This window comes from Brachycentrus maculatus, unplaced genomic scaffold, assembly GCF_059751285.1.
Source record: "Brachycentrus maculatus isolate JH-2025_06_01 unplaced genomic scaffold, ASM5975128v1 h1tg000660l, whole genome shotgun sequence".
NCBI lineage: Eukaryota > Metazoa > Arthropoda > Insecta > Trichoptera > Brachycentridae > Brachycentrus > Brachycentrus maculatus.
This window is the reverse complement of record NW_028281395.1, coordinates 800,536-823,822: the sequence shown is the minus strand read 5'-3', so window position 1 is coordinate 823,822 and position 23,287 is coordinate 800,536. Positions and strand designations below refer to the sequence as shown.

General features: G+C 32.8%; 1 protein-coding gene across 1 annotated transcript in view; it reads left to right on the top strand.

The window, feature by feature from the left end:
• The window catches only part of LOC148300742 (uncharacterized), a gene marked incomplete at its 5' end in the record, with an annotated part of 53,199 nt that overhangs the window by 11,427 nt on the left and 18,485 nt on the right, over nucleotides 1-23,287 (top strand). The gene's annotated exons all lie outside the window — the stretch shown is intronic.

The window sequence follows — 23,287 nt, the reverse complement described above, 5'->3', positions numbered from 1 at the left end:
AGAGAAAAAAACTTTATGTACGTTATATGACATATAAACATATAAAACTAATAAAACTGTTTTGAAAAATAAAACTTTTGCTTGAATGTTTTCCGCAGATACTTTGTGGTACATTTTATAAACTTTATAAAATAAAACAACTTTGTTTTAACCACTTTTTATTGGTACACTTTTTCCAACCGGTTTCGTTTCGAACCTTGTCATCATCAGGGTTTATGTACACACATATTCATATGATGTACGGAGTGCGTGGAAGTTTTTGGCATCGTAAGGGAAGGGTAATTAACTATAATCTAAGTACGAGTATTTCAATGTTTTAGAATTAGTACATAAAGCCTGATGATGACAAAGTTCTTGCTGAAACCGGTTGAAAAAAGTGTACCAATAAAAAGTGGTTAAAACAAAGTTGTTTTATTTTATAAAGTTAATAAAGCTTTTTTTTTTATATTGTGAGCCTTTAAGGATACGTTAGGTTAGTAAAAAGTTTCCTTGATCATGTTTCTTGGTTTTCAATATTGCAACTACAACAAAAAAACTGATTTATGAACGTTTCCCTTTTTCGTTTTATGGTTATCGATTTTCCTCCGATAAAAAAAAAACGATCCATAAAATAAAATATTTCTATCCGATCTCAAGTAGAAATCTGCTTCTGATAATCCCATTTCCCCATTACGGCCACTCGAGGAGAAATTTCCATCTGTCTGCAGCTAAAACTTTATATTCGTAGCGCATAAAACGACTATAAGGCGTCTGGAATTCCGGAACTTTGTTTTAATTCTCCCAACGCAAAGCTTAGATCAAATAGTATAAAAACGAACCTCTCTAGGAGAAAATTTAATTTCCTAGTAAAAATTGCACCACAACATTTACTAGTATTTTAAATATTTACATCGAGAGTTGTACACAGTCATACTTCTTGATAGTTTTATATATATGAACCCATTTTGAAATAGTGTTCTTGAATCACTACTAGCACATCACTAATAAAAATAAAAATGAAAATGATATTTTCTGTCGTATTTCATGTGTGTGATTATAATCCAGGATTTGGACTTCACATACAAATAAAAGAGTTTCTGCTCAATAAAAAGCTTCTTTTCATCTCACCAATAGACGTCTCTAGTGAAGTGCTAGTGAGTCAAGAACAACGTTTTCAAATTGGTTCATAAATAATAGAACTTCCAAGAATTTGAGTAGTGTGGTTGTCAATAATGGGTAGAATTGATGAACGTCACACGTGTGTGAAGTGATCACTTAAACAAGCCTATGACGGTCGTCGGCCCTGTAAATGCCCAGACTTCCATATCCTTCTTCATCTTTGATGAGATGTCAAAAAAAACAAATAATACTAATAATAATAATAAGTAAAACTTAAATTAAAAACTATGTATCCATTTCATTTGGAGTGCATGATTTATGACTGGGGTACTCAGACGTCTCCACCACTCCAGCAGTAACTAATACATAACACTCTGATATAGTAAGTAAGCTGTAAGCTTGGATAAGATTACCAATTTGCAGTTAGGAATGCGCTTCGTCCGATGCAATGGCGTCTCTTCTCTGAAGTGGGCGTCCGCACAGAGCATTTTGCATAATACCCCCGCCGCATTATTCTAAATTGCAATTCCACATAACTGTGGAAGTTTTTACTGGGACTCGGGTAATTACTTGCATTGTGTGTTGTCCCGGCTACCATTGTTTATACCGTCTGGAGTGTACACAATTTCATGTACCGCGCAGACCCTGCGGCGATGCCCAGTTTCTTAGCAATTTGTGCAGGAAATGGTATAAAACTATATTAAGAAAGCTTTCTTGTACCGAAATTTAACGCCGATTTATGCGCGTTATAGGGTTTGTATATAATATCATAAGAAATCATTTGGCTTTCTATATTTAGTTGTATTGTATAGCACTTTTATTTACCCGGAGCCAGTGAATCTTAGTTTAAAGCAGTTGAAACGCACTTTCTGTTATAATATATATATGTAATCTCTTCTTCTCTCAATTTTCTCTAGTACATACGTTTATTTTACCTTGTACAAGTTAATATGGAGCCAAATTATGGTAGAGTAGAGCGGCTGAACTGCACTGCTTTATCTTTTTTATTTTTCCAAACAATATATCGTTGAAAACACTGTAGTAAATATGTAAAAATCTCTTATTTGTAATTTACCTTGTATTAATAAGCAGGGTACAAATACTAAAGGAAAATAATAAAAAAATATATATCATATACCATAACGGCACTTGGGTTGATCTTCGTTCAACGCTGCATGAGATGTAAATGAAGGGGTCTCTCCCAACATAAGATTTTATTCTTACTAACAATAATCTGTCTATGAGTAGTTTTTATGCAATTTGTTTTCTAAATGATATAAAACAATACTTAAAAAGCTTTCTTACATCAAAATGTAACGCTGGTTTATGCTCCATGAAGAGTTTATATGTAATATCACATATCGCTCACTCCTTTCAAGAACGTCATAAATAAAAAAATCGTCAATTTTCAGTTGTGCATGTTTTCGGAATGCCCAGAAAATTTACTATATCCCAGCAAAAGTGGCATATTTTTAACTTAATATTTACCCACTACATGGCAAAAAGTGTTGTTTTTGCATTTTGAATAAAAGGTATTGCTTAATTATTTTTTTGAATATAATAAATATTTTTCAAATGGAGAAAAAACCGTCAGGTTTTACCTAAAAAGATCTGTTGCATAGTAAAAAGTTCAATAAGTGGCTTGATATTTATTTTTAATACATTGTATTATATTTTAAAACATTAAAAAAGTTGTCCTGAAAAATCAAGTTTTTTGATTTATGACGTTCTTGAAAGGAGTGAGCGATATCATAATAGCATTTAGATTGGTCTTCGTACAACGCTGAGTGAGATGTAGACGAAGGGGTCTATTGGAACATTTTTTTACTTAACCCTTATCTGTCTATGCACAATTTATTAGCAATTTATTATAGAAATGATATTAGCATAAACAATATTAAGAAAGGATCTTACACCAAAATGCAACGCTAATTTGTGCCCTTTGAATGGTTTACATACAAAATCCTGAATCATTATAGCAAGTACGAGTAGATTGGTCGTCGTATAGCGCTGCATAAGATGTATGGGTTTACTCCAACATATCGCTCACTCCTTTCAAGAACGTCATAAATCAAAAATCGTCAATTTTTAGTTGTGCATGTTTTCGGAATGCCCAGAAAATGTACTATATCCCAGCAAAAGCGGCATATTCTTAACTTGATATTTACCGGCTACAGGGCAGAAAGTGTTGTTTTTGCATTTTGAAGAAAAGGTATTGTTTAATAATTTTTTTAAATAAACTAAATGTTTTTCAAATGGAGAAAAAACCTTCAGGTTTTACCTAAAAATATCTGTTGTTCAGAAAAAGGTTCAATAAGTGGCTTGATATTTATTTTTGATACTTCGTATTATATTTTTAAACTTTAAAAACGTTCTCCTGAAAAATTAAGTTTTTTGATTTATGACGTTCTTGAAAGGAGTGAGCGACATGTAGTAAGATTTTTTTACTTCTTAACTCTTATGTGTTTATACGCTGTTTCTTGGATATTGTTCTTGAAATGATATTACACAATATTTCTAAAGGATGTTTCACCAAAATGTTACTCTGATTTATGACAATTGAATGTTTTTTATATAGTATAATATATCATTATAGCACTTGAATTGGTCATCGGATAACGCTGCATAATATATAGGGGTCTACTCCGACATAACACCATTTTTCCTCTTAACCCTTATTCTATGTGTGCGGTTATTTCTTAGCAATTTGTTTTGGAAATGACATGAACCAATACATAGAAAGCTTTTTTACACTAAAATGTAACGATGATTTTGAATAGACGAATTATATATCGCTCACTCCTTTCAACAACGTCATATATCAAAAATCGTAAATTTTCAGTTGTGCATGTTTTCGGAATGCCCAAATTAATTATTATATCCTAGCAAAAGCGGCATATTTTTAACTAAATATTGACCCGCTACAGGGCAGAAAGTGTTGTTTTTGCATTTTGAATAAAATGTATTGTTTAATTATTTTTTCAAATATACTGAATATTTGTCAAATGGAGAAAAAACATTCAGGTTTTACCTAAAAAGATCTGTTGCACAGTAAAAAGTTCAATAAGTGGCTTGTATTTATTTTTAATAAATTTTATTATATTTTTAAACTTTAAAAACGATCTCCTGAAAAATCAAGTTTTTAGATATATGACGTTGAAAGGATGTATATGGTTGACTTACAATATCATAATAGCACTTGAATTAGTCTTCGTATAACGCTGTATAGATGTACTCATAGATGTAGGGGTCGAGTCCAACATAATAAGATTTTTTGTTTCTAACCCCAAACTGTATGTATAAGTGGTGTTCAACGGACTCACTGGCCCCCTAGCGTGTCGTCACGACTCACCAGACGTGCGTGGTCTCTCAAACTAATATATTCATTTCAATTCCCGCAAGCAAAAAACAAAACCGTTTGAATATATTTTGTCATTTTGTCATAATAAATAATGTACATATTATCAAAAGGCCATATCAAAGTAACATTTTAAACCCAGGCCGCTGAATTTGTTTATCAAAGGTCTTTAAATATGTTTGATAATTTAAAGAGCGGAAACGATTTTTATCACGCCATTTAATAAGTAGCCCGCCTTAATAATTAAAAAAAAAAATATTAACTGCTGGTAAACTTACAATTATATATTACAGTTTTTTCATCTCAAATTGGACGTTTCACAGACCTAAGTGGACGCCAACCAAATCAAATTGGATGCCGTCTAAATTAAATTGGACGTTTTACAAAACAAAATCATCGTTATATAGTATTTTATAAAGAAAGATAGATCCAAAAATATATATTCCAAGTAGTACTCATGATTATAAGCAGTACTGAAAATCTTGTCTGAACACATCGCGCGCACAGTCTGACAGCGCGCCCGCAGGCTTGCCAACTTACGACTAACGCACTAGCTAGTCTTAAGAATAAAAGAAGTGGGCAGGTATTTACACTGACGGTATATGTAGTACAAATATGAATAGTAAAAAAAACATTAATTTTACCTTTGTATAAAATACAATATAACGTCCAAATTTATTTGTTAAACGTTTAATTATTTTGTTAAACGTCCAATTTGATTTGTTAAACGTCTAATTTGATTAGTTAAACGTCTAAGATGATTTGTAAAGCGTCCAATTTGATTTGTTAGACATTTAAGATGATTTGTAAAACGTCCAATTTGATTTGTTAACGTCCATTTTGATTTGTTTAACGTCCAATTTGAAGTGAAAACCCTATTTTATATAATTATGTTTAATGTCTGACGCCTTTTTTACACTCTGGCTTGACTTTCAATTAAGGGGTCACTCACGCACGCTTCTCTACGCTATAAATACAAACCCATTCTCTGATAACTTCTAAATTATGCACTCATTCCGTATACTGCCCGAAGCACGCGTCTGTCCCACAGCAATCTGTGTAAATTTATTTTTTACACACAAATAACCCTTTTCCGCACTTCGTGCAAATAACAAAAGGTACTAATCACATTAAAAGGACGCGTGACGTGGCGATTTATTACGTCGAAAATATTATTTCGATCAGAAATCGGAATATTGGGTTCTGCCAAGGTTCGTTTGGACGAAATTAATAGTCAGAATTTATTATCCTCCGTCAAAGAGGTAAATTGCTCTCGATACTTTGGAATTTGTTGCTGAGATCCGATAAAAAAATTCAAATGATGGTTCTGTAATTTTTTTTTTCTTTTCCATTTTTCTTTTGTCATTTTATTTTATTTAAATTTTTGTGAATTGACACAAATTAACGAATATCATTTTTTAGATGTTTGTTTAAAACACTTAATTAAAATGCTTTTTTTAATTTGAGTTGTGAAATAATTAATCATAACAGACTAAGAATCAGTTTGAATTCACTCGAAAACAGCCCTCATAAGATATTTAAAATATAAAAGTTTAATCTAGATGTACGTTTTTAAACTTTATATATAATATAATATAAAACCCTTATCCGCACCCCAATGGTGCATAGGGCACTGTGTCTTATAAACGCAGTGTTATCATGATCGTTTTACACATGAAGGAAAGGTGATCAGCCCTCCGCTTCAGGTACCAGTCCATGGTAATATTGAATAAATATTACAGTGAAAAAATTACTTATATTTATTTTTACCCCCCTTGGGAATCGAACCCGGGACCTCCAGAACGGTAGCCGAGCGTGCTGCTTTTAAACTTTACATTGGAATTATTTTAAAAGATTGTAGATATAGGTGAGACAGAGACTTTATCTCAACTGAGACGAAGTATCAGCTAAAATTACAACTAATATAAGAAAGGAATCCAACAATAGTGCGTATCTACATCTTTCAAAAGTTATACAATACGGATGTTCAATAATATGCAGAAAAGTGAACGTGTTCAAGCCAGCTGAATTCTAGTTCTTAACCCTGGAATGATCAAACTTCTATCTTCTTTCGTATATAAACCAAAGATGCTTCCTTTCAGTTGTTGACACACCTCTTATAAACATTAGTATATTTACAACATTTTGAGTGTGTCCAAATACTTGTATACAAAATCTGGATTATCTCCAATTACAGGAGTTATTTTCATATTACTTTTTGACATCTCATCAAAGATGAGGAAGAATATGGAAGTCTGGGCATTTACGGGGCTGCGACCCGGTCATTTTCATTTTTATCTCACTAATAAATGTCTCTACTGAAGTTCTAGTGATTCAAGAGTAATGTTTCAAAATTGGTTCATATATATAGAAGAGTTTGAGTAGTGTGGTTGTCAATAATGGGTAGAATTGGTGAATGTTACACGTGTGTAAAGTGATCACTTAAACCAACCTATGACGGTCGTCAGCCCCGTAAATGACCAGACTTCCATACTCTTCTTCATCTTTGATGACATGTCAAAAAATAATATGACATTAGTATATCTTCCATAGGGTGAATAATCCTGTTTTTACTCGAATAAATCAAAATAAAAAAAATAATTTTAGACATAGTTCATTAAGTAAAATCCTGATTATTTTTACATTTCTGAAGATAGCTTAGACATAGTTCATTAAGTAAAATCGTGATTATTTTTACATTTCTGAAGATAGCTATATGGTATACTAACGAAAATAGCACTTGTACCCTTGACGATTATAGCAAGTAATTATTTCCTCCGCTATTATTATATATCTTTATTATAGCTCATTTGATTCTCAGAGGATGTTTCATTACAGCAAATGAGTTAAGGAAGTACTAGTACTTTGATTTAGCTCCGATCCGTTATCGCGTGTTGTCTGACGTGCAGAGACTACCAAGTGCGTCGACAGTGGAAACAGACCTTAATTATATAAAATAATTACAATAAAAATGTGTACCCGTATATTTCGTTGTGTGAATGGTCGCGTTGTGTCCCTTGGGTATTTACTGAGGACATTTTAAAACCAATTTAACCCGAAAAAGGCAACCGTTTTATCATGGCACGACTGAACGTATCATCCAGTAACGTGTGTAGAACAAAGCTCAAAGCTTGTTACCGGGAATACGATAAGAAATTTATTTATTAAAAAAACAACCAGAAAAAACAAAAAAATCTCCAGTCACCAACAAAGCAACACTGTGATGAAACTTTTTTTAGTTCATTGGCAAAATTCGCCGAAGATTAATTAAATATATATTTAAAGAAAATATATGTATATTATTCTTTCAATATATATTTCTATAACTAATAAAATAAAAATAAGTTTATTTTTAAATAAATTGATTTTAATTTTATTATTTGATTCGGCAGTCAATTTGTATTGTATAATTACAACCATATCTATCCATTTTTAATTTTTGTAAAATAAGTGTGAATGAATTCACTGTAATATTGTTCATTCCATATATTAATAGCTGCAAACTATAACTTAATTTTTAACACAAGTGAATAATAATGATCATATTTAATGGAAAAAGTACATTTGAAAGAAAATCTAATAATTAGTCCAAATTATTTTTAAATATTCAATTAAAAAAAAAAGATTTCTTTACTAAATGCGTAAAAAACACATAAGTCGTACTTGTTTCTTTGTAGATTATAGTTAAATGTTAAATTTAAGTTTTACTTAGTAAATACTAGCGGTATTTATCAAGCATAACGTAACATTTCATTGTAATTTACATCATTACACGTATTTAACATTTCTTTAAATCTATAGTGACACGTGTTTGAAAATGAGGCAAAATGCATCAAAACACGTGTCGCAATAATAAGAAATAGTGGTATTTACCAAACAAAACTTAAATAAATAAAAAAAAAACTACTACAAAATCATTGAAATGCCAATTTTTCTGTTTTGACTATTGAAAGCATTAACATTGTGGATCATATTGAGAAATTAGTCATAAATTAAACCCTGAAGAGGGCAACAGGTTGTTGCCAAAACAAGTTGGTTAATAAAAATGTGAGTGGATCAAAACACAAAGTCTTTTTATTTCTCAAAATAATATGCCAATATTTCTGATTAAAAATAGCCTCTTGCTGAAAATAATCGCGTACGGTGGCTCAGTTCATCATTCACCCTCGCGGCCTCGTCGACATCTGCTCTCCCTCGTCGGGAATCCACCCCAGACACTAGACAGGTTGTATGTATCTTGTAGCTGGCATTATGCAGCCAAGATTTATCCCCGGCCCCCGCCTGGCGCGAACAGGAAGCGCTATACAACAAGTTTCCAGGGGCGGGATTGCTAAAGTCTTGCGCCTGAAATTCGTCCTTCCGGTTTCATTCTAACTTGGAATTATTACGACGATTTTTGACCTTTTCTTTCCTTTATATTGACAGGAAATAACAACTTCTGTTCCTTTTCACTTACTATAAACACTCTTTTATTTATAATTTATATTTGAAGCGTGATTTTTCTTTTTATAATTAAAATGTAACATTGTTTTAAAATCACTATATATATTTTATAATAACTTAATTATAACCTTATCTGTTTTTTTGTATTTGAATGTATTAATATATTAATCGAATCTGTCTTACAACAATTTTGAAGCAGAAATTGATAGACATTTTTTAATAAAGCACAGATGAATACATGATTATATATAAGTATCTTTTTTTCATGATATGTGGCTGGTAGACCATTTATCAAATAATATGAAGTGGCAGAAAGAAAATCAACAAAAATAAAAAAAAAATTGTTTTGTATTTTTTTTTTGTATTTTGTATATTATGAAACTTGATCTTTATACACACAATTCTCGGCTTTATTTTTGAAATCTAACATTCAATATCTATCCTGTCATCATTTTATAGTATTATATTATTATTACGTATAAAATAAAACACAGCACATTTGTTTTTCTTTTCGCGATTTCTTATGAAAAACATACATAAAATGAAATAACATAATTATCGAATAATAAATTAACGTTCCTATGATTTTAGTTTTTTTTAAATTATCGGGTGCGGTATACCTGCGGCGCTAGCTTATAAGGGTTTATAAAATATCAGTCAAGACAGTCGTCTACTGTGTTAGGAGTATCTGGTGGCATAATTTACCATTACAGTGGATTTGTGTTCCCATTTTTTAGGTCGTGGGTAGGTAGGTACATATGTAATATAAATATGCATGTACTTTTTTTATTTAAAAAAAAACATTCTGAAGCGTACATCCTGCTAATAATTTTATTTAAAAACCATAATACATGTATATTTTCTTATTTTATATTATAACCGTATTATATTGTAAACAAAAAAACTCGGTAAAAAGAAAAATATTCAAATTCTAATTGATGTTTTACTATACAATATCTTAATAATAAAAAAATATATAAGATATTGTATATATCGCTCACTCCTTTCAAGAAAGTCATAAAAAAAAACTTGATTTTTCAGGAGAAGGTTTTTAAAGTTCAAAAATATAACACAATGTATTAAAAATAAATATCAAGCCACTTATTGAACTTTTTACTGTGCAACAGATCTTTTTAGTTAAAATCTAAAGGATTTTTCTCCATTTGAAAAATATTTAGTATATTTTAAAAAATAATTAAACAATACCTTTTCTTCAAAATGCAAAAAACAACACTTTCTGCCCTGTAGCGGGTAAATATTAAGTTTAAAATATGCCGCTTTTGCTGGGATATAGTACATTTTCTGGGCATTCCGAAAACATGCACAACTGAAAATTGACGATTTTTGATTTATGTCGTTCTTGAAAGGAGTGAGCGATATGTATTATGTTAAAGGCATTAGCCGTTCAATATATAAATAAATAAATACCAATTTTTCATAAAATCTTTTGGACACATGTTTCGATGCATTGTGCATTTTCAAATACCGTGTGTATCAATGCCAAACAAGTAAATATCAAAGCCTGAAAATAATTGTTTTCGTCTGAAATTATTCACATTAAAATATAGTGGAAAAAACCTATCGAAATGTGTGAGAGAGTCGTTCCATTACGAAATATAAAAACATTTTTTTAAAACCATTATCCGCACCCCAATGGTGCATAGGGCACTGCGTAATACAAACGCAGTGTTATCTTGATTGTTTACACATGAAGGAAAGGTGATCAGCCCTCCGCTTCAGGTACCAGTCCAGGGTAATATAGAATAAATAGTACAGTGAAAAAATCACTTATATTTATTTGACCCCCCCTGGGAATCGAACCCGGGACCTCCAGAACGGTAGCCGAGCGTGCTGACAATTACACTACGGAAGTGAACATTTAAAAACATAGTACGCAGATACTATTTTTAAATACTAAATATTTTTTTTATAGTTAATTTATTTTTATTTAGATTTTTATTGTTAAGGCGTTTACGAGTGATTTTTGCTCCAACAAACAAAATACATACATTGTAATAACAATAAATAAAGGATATAAGAGGAGATAGCAATAGAAACAACAACGATAATAATAATAATTACATTAATGACATTAATGTTATTATTATTATTAAATTAACTGACATTAATGAAAAAATTAAATAAACTATTTGCTCTACATGAATTAAATCATGTTAAAATTTGGACAGTAAAAATGATTGTTACCTTAAATGTAACTATAAAATGAGGATCATATACACACACATAATAAATATATACTCGTATATACTATTCTTAATATTCCTCAAGCCCTTATCCGCACCCCAATGGTGCATAGGGCACTGCTACACATAAACGCAGTGTTATCTTGATCATTAACACACGAGGGAAAGGTGATCAGCCCTCCGCTTCAGGTCAGTCCAGGGTAATATTGAATAAATCACTTATGTTTATTTGACCCCTCCCTGGGAATCAAAACCGGGACCTCCAAAACGGTAGCTGAGCATTCTGATCATTACACTACGGAGGCGGACATTCTCAATATTATTCATATTTAAAACATTAACTTTGTGGTTAGTCATTTTTTCTTTTATATTTTTTTACAAAAATGTTAGTAATATTAGTGTATAACTACTCATCGAGATTTTTACGTCCACCGGTTTCGAGATGTACCCATCTCTTCGTCAGGACAATCACTACAACAGCATACAGACAATATTACATTTCACCACCATATACACCTCGGCTGTCCAAACTTAAAACACAGTAAGGGACATTTTTTTGTAGTACGTTTTTTTTTGCATTTTTGGACTAAGTAGAATCTACTTAGTCCAAAAATGCAAAGCAAACGTACTACAAAAAAATTTCCCTTACTGTGTTTTGAGTTTGGACAGCCGACCTGCGCATACATATACAATTATTTATTTATTTATCGAACGACCAAAGCTTTAGACATAATACATACACATATACAGTATCGAATATAAAAATACACTAATAGAGAAACAAAAAGTCTTAAACATAAAATAATGATAAAATAACAAATAGTAAGCACTGATAAATACACACTTCTTCACACGCCATCAGCGAGCAGCGACAGAGAGTGAAACACAACGTTTAAATTTATCCATTATAATATAGAGAAGAAATGCTGAGAAAGTACAGACTTCAAGGTGGATAACAATATATTAAATAAATCTATACTTTCAAAAGCATTGGCTAACATGTGAAGACGCGGAATCGGAGATAACATTATGTGACATTAAGGAAAATATGAAATAAACTATTCGATCTACATTAATCAATTTTTTTTTTAATTTCTTTAAAATTAATTACTTACCAGTACCTACGTATTGGGCAGAGAAGCCCGAAACATACTATATAAATTAAATAATAACGTCTTTTAATAAAGGAAAAACGCGTATCTCCATCCTCTTATTATAAACCCTGCCCCGACAAATGACAAAGGTTGTAATCATCCCTCCCACCCTATACCACCCCTTCCAGCACTTTATCCTCCCCTGTTCTCCACGCTAAGCCACCCCGAGCTATTTTTTTTACCCTAGTCGTTTCAGACATGTCTGTGTTATGAAATAAACTGATTGTATGGTTCTCGCAGGCTGATCAAAAGTCGAGTTTATTTTTCGATTTATTATATTTACGCGAAAAGTAGACTTATTCACCCTAGTGGAGTACATAAGGCACTGCAACAGTAGATGTAGTTTACAACATTTTGAGTGTGTCCAAATACTTGTTCACAAAATCTGGATTATCTCCAATAACAGGAGTTATTTTCATATTGTTTTTTGACATATCATCAAAGATGAAGAAGAATATGGAAGTCTGGGCATTTACGGGGCTGACGACCGTCATAGGCTGGTTTAAGTGATTACTTTACACACGTGTAACATTCACCAATTCAACCCATTATTGACAACCACACTATTCAAATTCTTGGAAGTTCCATAATATATGAACCAATTTAGAAACCTTCTCCTTGAATCACTAGAACTTCACTAGAGATTATAATCACACACATGAGAAACGCCAGAAAATACCATTTTCATTTTTATTATTTAAGGTTATAATTTGATCAGATAATTTATTACCCGTAAATGCCCAGACTTCCATATTCTTCTTCATCTTTGATGAGATGTCAAAAAATAAAGTAGATGTAGTGTTATCTCAGCCGTTAATTACATTAAGGCTAAGGGATAGTACTACGCTTAATTTGGATGTTTAAAATTTTTCATGAAATAAGGATAAAATAAGACTGCCATTTTTGAAAATGATGCCTGAATGTATGAAGAATGAAGAGTGATTTTATTAAATTGTTAAAAAGTTTAAGATTATTTAAGTAAAGAAATTTAAAAATTAAAAATTTTAAAAGGCAATAATGTTTGGTGAACGTTTAACTGTGTAATTGGCGTCGCGGCTTCGATTCCCGCCTACTGAAAAATAAATTCAAGAAAGACTGATTTTATTGTAAAATAGAGGCTTTGAAGGTTATTCCTTTAAAAAAATAAAATATATATTGGACTCCTTTTTGGAGTCAACTATTAAATAAATAGTAAAAATAGTTGAAGTCCGAATTCTGGATAATATTCACATACTTAAGAAACGCTTAAAAACATTATTTTCAATTTATTTTAGCTTGTAATTTGACCAGTTTATTTATTTACAACAATTTGATTGTGTCCATTTACACTTTACATTAGTACGTATATTTTCTTCAAAATTTTGAGTAGTGTGGTTCTCAATAATGGGTAGAATTTGTGAATGTTATACGTGTGTAAAGTGATAAATTTTCATGTTAACCAAGACTATGAGGGTCGTAAGCCCCGTAAATGCCCAGACTTTCATATTTTTCTTCATCTATTGTATTTTGAGATATCAAAAAATAATGTAAAAAATAACTTATTGGAGATAAAAAGATTTTGAAGTATTCGAAGTATTTGGACACACTCAAAATGTCCTACACATCACTCACTCCTTTCAAGAACGTCAAAAATCAAAAATCAATTCTCAGTTGTGCATGTTTTCGGAATGTCCAGAAAATGTACTATATCCCAGCAAAAGAGGCATATTTTTAACTTAATATTTACCCGCTACAGGGCAGAACGTATTGTTTTTGCATTTTGATGAAAAGGTATTGTGTATTTTTTTTATATATATTTTTATTATTTTTCAAACGGAGAAAAAACATTCAGGTTTCACCTAAAAAGATCTGTTGCACAGTAAAAAGTTAATAAGTTGCTTGATATTTATTTATAATACATTGTATTTGATTTTTAAACGTTTCAAACGATCTACTGAAAAATCAAGTTTTTTGATACATGACGTCGTTGAAAGGAGTGAGCGATATATCATTAATCTCATGATATGCGACTTCACTTGAGCCATTTTCCCCTGGACTTAGTAGGGATGTTTCCAACATAAAATGTATGTTTAAATCCTTCTGTGAAATTGCACTTCGTGGCTTACAATAGAGAACTAGGAGGGGTCGATATATTAGTGCGGGTGGCACAATTCGGTGTCACGCGAGTAGCAACGTAGCAATAAAAAGCACACGTAAAACGTATTTTATGAGTACTTAGAGGCTATTTATGTGCTTAATTTATACGTACGTTCTTTTGATTCGTTCGGAAAATACAAAATTGCGTGACACGTCGTAAAGCTTAAATTCGTTGTTCTTTTTCGAATTCGACTTATTTTTTATAATAGTTTCAATATTTACATAAAGTAAAATAAATACATATATTTTTTATCACAAAAAAATTGAACATTGTTTTCGTCAGCTTTTATTTTTGGTATTTATTTTTTATAATAAAGGGTCCGCCAAATAACTTTTTTTTTTGAAAACAGGGCGCAAAACATCGAGTGTAGCTTCGGCTGTGTGGCACGTAGCGCCGTCCTGTTGAAACCAAATGTTGCCAATATCCTCCTCTTCAATTTTTGTGAACAAAAATCCGTTCAACATGGCCCGATAACGATCGCCATTGACTGTAACGGCCACTCCTTGCTCATTTTCAAAGAAAAATGGCCCAATTATGCCTCTGGACCAAAATCCGCACCAAACAGTGACTCGTTTTGGGTGTACCGGCTTTTCAATGTATGCGTGCGGGTTTTCTGTGCCCCAAATACGACAATTTTGCTTGTTTACATACCCGCCAAGATCAAAATGAGCTTCATCCGAAAAGATGATTTTTTTGGCAAAATCGGCATCTTCTGTAAGTCGATCGCAGGCCCACTCAGCGAAGCGAAAACGCATTGGATGGTCAGTTGGCTTCAACTCCTGAACCAATTGGACTTTGTATGGCGTCATACCAAGGTCTTTATGCAAAATTCGTCTCAATGATGTCTCCGAAATGTTCAATTGTTGAGAACGACGGTGAATTGATGTTGATGGCGCTTCACGCACACTTTCTGCCACAACATCGATATTCTCGGGTGTACGCACTGTTTTTGGCTTTTCACGCTTTGGTTTATCGATGAGGATGCCAGTTTCTTTCACTTTTTTCACAAGATAACGAACATACGGAGCTGACGGTGCTTCTCTTCTTCCAAAAACCGTACGCAATTTTCGCACACATTCTGCAACATTACCATGATTTTCAAAGTAATGTCGCAATATTTCCCAGCGTTGTTCAAGCGTATACACAACCATATTCGCTCAGCGGAAGGATAAAACTAATTATCTGTCAAATCAGACATGAGCTAAGTGTTACCATTCACGAAATAAGCACTAGTTGAAAAAAAAAACTTTAGATGGCGGACCCTATAGTTTCAATATTTACATAAAGTAAAATACATATATTTTTTATCACAAAAAAATTGAACATTGTTTTCGTCAACTTTTATTTTTGGTATTTATTTTTTATAATAGTTTCAATATTTACATAAAGTAAAATACATATATTTTTTATCACAAAAAAATTGAACATTGTTTTCGTCAACTTTTATTTTTGGTATTTATTTTTTATAATAGTTTCAATATTTACATAAAGTAAAATACATATATTTTTTATCACAAAAAATTTAACATTGTTTTCGTCAACTTTTATTTTTGATATTTATTTTTTATAATAGTTTCAATATTTACATAAAGTAAAATACATATATTTTTTATCACAAAAAAATTGAACATTGTTTTCGTCAACTTTTATTTTTGGTATTTATTTTTTATAATAGTTTCAATATTTACATAAAGTAAAATACATATATTTTTTATCACAAAAAAATTGAACATTGTTTTCGTCAACTTTTATTTTTGGTATTTTTTTCCAAGAGATTTCGCCAAGCCATATTCAGGGATGGATACGTAAGACTGCACACGCACTTTGGGATCATTTAAGATAAAATAGTTTTTTTAATTTTTCTTATACTGCGAAATCTGTCATAAAATGTGAATAATTTAGGAAAATAATCTATTTATTTAAAAAAATAAAAAAAATTATATACGTTATTACAATTTTGCATTTAAAATACTTGTAATGTACCTTCACAGTATTTTGATTGTGTCAAATGCATTTGCAAATAGGAGAAGAAGAAGACCGAAAAAAACTTTGCATGATCGAGTATTTCAAATACTTGAAAGTCGTCACGTTAGAGCACTTGTGCACTTCACGGAATCTTACTGTTCGGCAGTCCGGTTAGCATGAAAAAACGGATGATTGACTTAGAGCTTGTGCACTTGTCCGTCTTTCTCCGGATCGGTGTGCGATCACGGTACGCGTGAACTCGATCACGCTAAACTGTCGTAGTCGCTTTTAGTTTTAAAAAACCGGACTGCTGGACAGTAAAATTCCGTGTAGTGCATAAGCGCCCTTAGGGCGTTTGTCCACTACACGGGATTTCACCATCCGACAGTCCGGTTTTGAAAAATGAAAACGACTACGACAGTTTAGCGTGATCGAATTTACGCGCAACTTGTTCACGCACCGATTAAGAGCTCCGATCCGAAGAAAGATGGACAAAAGTACAAGGCAATCCAAGCCAATCGTCGTTTTAAAACGCTAACTGACGTGCCGGACGGTAAAATTACACGGATTACAGGGAATTCCGGGTAGTGGACAAGCGCCCTTACGATTCGTAATAATTAGCGGGTATGTATGAGGAGACGCATAAATGCGGAAAATTTTAAATTGTTTGCAGATATATTGGTGTGGCGTTCTATTCTCTCTGACTACCCTTGCGGGGAACCGGCGTGACGGTTAGTTAGTTAATTAAATAAATAGCCATATCACCGAGGGTACAGTAAGTGTTAACAACAAAATAATGGGAAAAGTAAGTTTGCTGGGAAGTAGAGTGCGGGATCGCAGTGCGATAATACTGTTAAACACGGAATTATAGTTTAAACCTAGTTTGACATCTGCAACTACTAACTAAAAGTTCCCAACTACATCCGTAAATCTTTCCCTTTCTCGGACAGGGGAGTTCCCGTGACGTTGATTAAGCCCAGCGAACGGAAAGTGTTCACGAGTTGTTCCGGAATACAAAATAAACTATTGTAACTGCAAGTTTGCCAATTTCGTGGGCGAATTGTGGAGTTGAATACTTAAGAGATGAAATCATAGAACAGTGAAAATCGCTTGGACAATCGAATGTACAATCGGTCACCTGGATGCAGAACTAAACTAAAAACTACCCAACTAACCAGCACGCACTAAAGAGATGAAACATGAAACAGTCAAAATACAGTCACCTGAATTCAAAACCAAACTAACCTAAAAACTACGTAACTAACCAGCATGCACTGAAGAGATGAAACCTGGAACCAGTGAAAATAGCTAGGAGAATTGAAAAGACAAACGGTTACCCAAATTCGGAACTAAACTAACATAAAACTACGTAACTTACCAGCACGCACTAAAGAGATGAAACCTGGAACCAGTGAAAATAGCTTGGAGAATTGAAATAACCAATGGTCACCTGAATTCAGAACCAAACTAACCTGAAAACGACGTAACTAACCAGCACGCACTAAACAGATGAAACCCTGAACTAGTGAAAATCGCTTAGACAGTCGAATAAACAAATGGTCATCTGAATGCAAAACTTACCTTAAAACAATAACACCACACTACTTTGTCTTTACAGACACTCTTTGCCACTTCTACATTCATGCATCTCCTCATACATACCCCCCGACTCCTGAACTGACCACATTCAACTCACTTTTACATGATCATGCCAAGTTTTCCTTGGTCTTCCTCTGTCATTATTTTCAAGTACATTAGTATCATAACCGTTGTTCCTCGCTCATTCGTTCCACATGTCTAAACCATCTCAACACACCTTCCTTAATTTTAATCGAATATGCCTGTCACAGCCTTGCACTCTTTACTTATATATCACCATTCGAACATCTATCGTATACATTCTTTAAAATACTAATACTAGTGAGTGAATCAGTGAAAATTGCTTGGAGAATCGAGTAGAAAAACGGTCACCTGAATTCAGAACTAACCTGAAAACTACTTTCTTAGTAAGTTAGTTAAATTCATTGTAACTTACACCACTTTCAAGTATTTGAAATACTTGTTCAATACAAGTTTTCCTTGGTTCTTTGCTTCTATTATCAACCACATTAGCCTCAAAATTTTTACCTGTGTTGAGATATCAATAAAAAAAAATCTAATCCAGCATTTCTAAGTAAAAATTTAGACGCAACCAAAATATTGAGTAAGAAAGAGGCTATATTATTTTTCCTCTGCGTTTCTTTTTCAACAAAAAGTGAAAGGAAGCTGAAAATATTGAAAAATATTACCACTAAGGGAGAATGTACCCAAGTAAGCCAAGAGTCGCTCAACTCTTGAGATAAGTATGTAAAGACGCGAGCGTATTTCACTCTGTGACATCCCAAAGTTCTATAAAATCCTGACAAAAGTTCCACAAATGAGCGCGTGTTTCCTTTCTCCACAGTTCCACGAGGGGATTGCGCCGAAAGTAAAAAAAAAGTAAAAAAAGAAACGAATTGAATGAAGATGAATTTTATACGTGAGGATTCTCTGGAAACAATTTGACCTGTAATGCTTATTTTATGTAATGCACGCTAAATCACATTATATGTAGAAAAGGGTGATTTTTTGTTGAGGTATACAAATTCAAATTTCCCGCAATAAATTTATGGTGGCACCTGCCGTGTGGCATGTTGCGCCATTTTGTTGAAACCACAGCTCTGTCACATCAATGCCATTCAACTGAGGTACGAAGAAGTCAGTAACCATGGTTTTGTAGCGCCATCTATTGACCGTAACATTCTGGACGGCATCGTCTTAAAAAAAATATGGGCCAATGATTCCACTTGCCCATAAAGCACACCAAACAGTGACTTTTAATGGATGTAAGGACGTCTCGACAAAGGCTTCTGGGTTTTCTCTACTCCAAATTCGGAAATTCTACTTATTGACAAAGCCATTTTATCAAAAATGTGCCTCATCAGTGAACAAGATTTGGCGTTGAAAAAGAGGATCAAGCTGAATTTTGTTTTCGGCCCATTCACTGAACCTACGACGCGCATAATGGTCATTCAGTCTATTTATAGTGAAATGGCGAAACGTACTGACCACAAATCAACCATCAAATTTATGTATTTCTGTCAAATCAAACCATATCAACTGTATTTCTACAGACTGACAATTATTTTTTTTATATTATTTTTTGAATCTGGGTATTTACGGGGCTGACGACCGTCATAGGCTGATTTAAGTGATCACTTTACACACGTGTAATATTCACCAATTCTACCCATTATTGATAACCACACTTCTCAAATTCTTGGAATTTCTATATGTATGAATGAACCCATTTTGAAACATTGTTCTGGAATCACTAGAACTTCACTAGAGACATCTATTGGTGAGATGAAAATAAGCTTTATATTGAGCAGAAACTCTTTTATTAGTATGTGAGGTCCGAATCTTAGATTATAATCACATACATGAGAAACGCCAGAAAAAATATATATTTTTTTTATTATTTTAGCTTATAATTTGACCAGTTAATTTATTTACAACATTTTAAGTGTGTCCAAATACTTGTTCACAAATCTGGATTATCTCCAGTTATGAGTAATTTTTTCATATTATTTTTTGACATCTCATCAAATATGAAGAATATGGAAGTCTGGGCATTTACGGGGCTGACGACCGTCATAGGCTGGTTTATTTATGTTTTTTTTAAGTATTCATGGAGATATTTTATACATTGGCCGATGGAAATATGCCATTATTCACGAACGGCTGAAATTCTGAATGGAGATAAATCTTGGCAAGGTTAACTGGGGTGTAATTATGAAAGTTTGAAACAACTTATTGCTTTCTAATTGAATGTTAACTTTACACAAGGGAAGAGTTAAGATAAATAATAATTTCTTCCGTAATGGACGTCTATGAAAGTTTTCATTGTTATAAAGTATTATTTTCCATCTTGAAAACGGATTTCATTTAAATAATCTATGAAGTAATTAAGATTTATATATTCTTATATTTTTAATAATGTATAGGTATTCTAGGTGTTCGCCTCCGTAGTGTAATGGTCAGCACGCTCGGCTACCGTTCTGGAGGTCCCGGGTTCGATTCCCAGGGGGGTCAAATAAATATAAGTGATTTTTTTCACTGTAATATTTATTCAATATTACCCTGGACTGGTCCTGAAGCGGGGGGCTGATCACCTTTCCTTCATGTGTAGACGATCAAGATAACACTGCGTTTATATAAAGCAGTGCCCTATGCACCATTGGGGTGCGGATAAGGGTTTTATATTATATATATAGGTATTCTTTTTTGACATCTCAACATACACGAAGAAGAATATGGAATATAATTTATATTTGAAGCACTAACTTTATGATTTTCCATTTTATAATTAAAATGTAATTTATTGATTTGGCGTTTGATTTTCCATTTTTGATAATGCCTTTTTTGACTCCATTTTTGATAATGCGAAACAAGGCGAAACAATTGTCATAATATTAATTTTTTATGTGTTTTTTTTTAATAAAATACAACTTAGTAGACTCAAAGAACCTGTGTTTGATTTAACAATTATTACATAAATTAAAATGTAACTTTGTTTTAAAATCATTATAAATATTTTATTATAACTTAATTATAATGTTTACCGGTTTCGGACCTCACATGCATATTAATGAATTTCTGCTTAATAAAAAGCTTCTCGCATCTCGCCATAGATATCTCTAGTGAATTCAAGCACTGTATTTTGAATTTGAACAATATATTTAGAAGTTCCAAGAATTTGAGTAGTGTGGTTGTCAATCATGGGTTGAATGTTACACGCGTGTAAAGTGATCATTTTTACCAGGCTATGACGGTCATAAGCCCTGTAAATACCAAGACTCCCTTATTCTTCTTCATCTTTGTTGAGATGTCAAAAAATAAGAGTTAAGTTATCGAGAAATGATAAAAACTTCCCCTGATACTTTTTGTATCATATTTATGTTTTAAAAGGATCCTTCTTAAAATGGCACACCTATAACATTTAGGCGAAAAACGGACGATATTTCGGCCATTTACCCCGGTGTTTAAGGCTATTTATATGCATTATGGTAGACATTAAGGGTTTGAGAATTATTTTTCTAACCATTATATTAGCTACTTGATATAAATTACACGCTTCTAGGGTGCTTTGTTATGTAAACCGATCGCGTCTTTAACCTTTCCCTCCCGGTGATATATAATATATTTACTACTAACTCGACATTGAACATGAGAATATCAATATAAAATATAATAGATACGGGATATTTTTTTTTGTAATCCTCCGTTATTTAATTACGTATTGCATTAAAGTATCATAATACTAAGTTATTCATTTACAGCGATGGAAATAAATAATTTGTGAAAAAATCGGGGATAAAATCACCAATACACAAACGTTTCTCAGTGTGTGCGTGCGTGCTGGTTTTGCGTATACGCGCATGTCATAGCGTGTTTAGAAGCGTCATTTGTGCGCGTGTCGTCTTGCGCGGAGGTCATGTCGCTACGATAGCTATTTCGGCTCCTTGCGATGTATTTTTTTCTCGTTTTCAGATACTTAGCAGAGCTAATACTACAAAATTGTTACATTTCAACTTCAGCAATGATCAATAAAAGCTACATTTAGGAATATTCATATTTTCCCGTTTTCAAATCACATTTTCATATGTAGTACAAAATACAAATCACCGTTGTACGCGGAAGTTTAAGAGAACCGTAAGGGAAAAGTTAAGCCCGAACGCCGTTAATTCGTCGGTAAAAAATTCTCTTGTGTTTCGTAAAGCTCGGTTCCATGTACGTACAACAATAGGGGAGCTTTATGAATCCAGCTTTTTGAAAAAGCACAATCAGATCCAGATTATTTATCGGCGTCTAAACTTCGGAATAACCAGGGGCGCGCTACAAAAGGCGGTAAGTCCATACGTAATACGACTTCTAGTATAACACTCTTGTTAGACTCTACGTTCTGTGGTCATATCGTTACATTTTACAAGTGTTTCCCTACATTAAATAAGGATAATTTGGTGTTGAATTCCATGGACAGCTAGACGCACCAACGAGTCTATTCGCCAGGAACTACACTTGGATGGCTTGACTCTGGCCAATGTCTATACAACTAATTCTTAAGTTCTGGATAGCCTGGAACGACTGATTGTGAATGTAGCAATGGGAAGAGAGGGAGAAGAAGACCCCACACGATGGACCGATCAAGTTAAGGCAGTAGCAGGCACCTCGGTGGTTGGAGCGCTACGTGCAGCGTAGTCAAGGGATAACTGGAGAAGATCCATTGCTTTGCCAAGGGTCGCAACTCCTCAGTAATGAGGAATAAGATGGAGAAAAAAATACATTAGATAAGGAAACGTACGCCGCGTATTGGATACGACTTTTCGCATTACACTCTTGTTAGACTGTGCGCATAAATATTCTGTAGTCATATTGTCACTTTTTACAAGTTTACCGACACTTTATCACGATAAAATTACCTTACTTCGATGTGATGGACAAGATACAGTAATGCCTCGCATAACGTACTCAATTCGTTTTAGGAGTGTGTGTGCATGTGAAAAATGTACTTCGTTAGTATTTCTTTATTTATAAAGTATTCTATCGATAGAACAAAGTGCGATAGATAAAAACCAACGTGGCGAAGTAACATCGTTGTTTGTTAGTGTTGAGAGAGACAGTAACTTTAAATGTCGTTTCTTTGTTTTACAAAGCAACACAAGTATATTGAGTCTAATTTTAAAATGTATTTTTTAAAAATATTTTTAACTTGTAAATGCAACTTGAGAATTAAAGTATTATAAATGTGTGAATAAGTTTCTAAACACGAGGTTTACGAAGAGATATTGTTACTTCCTATGAAAAACTATTTCCGTGAATATAAATCTTGTGTAATTATTATTCTTTG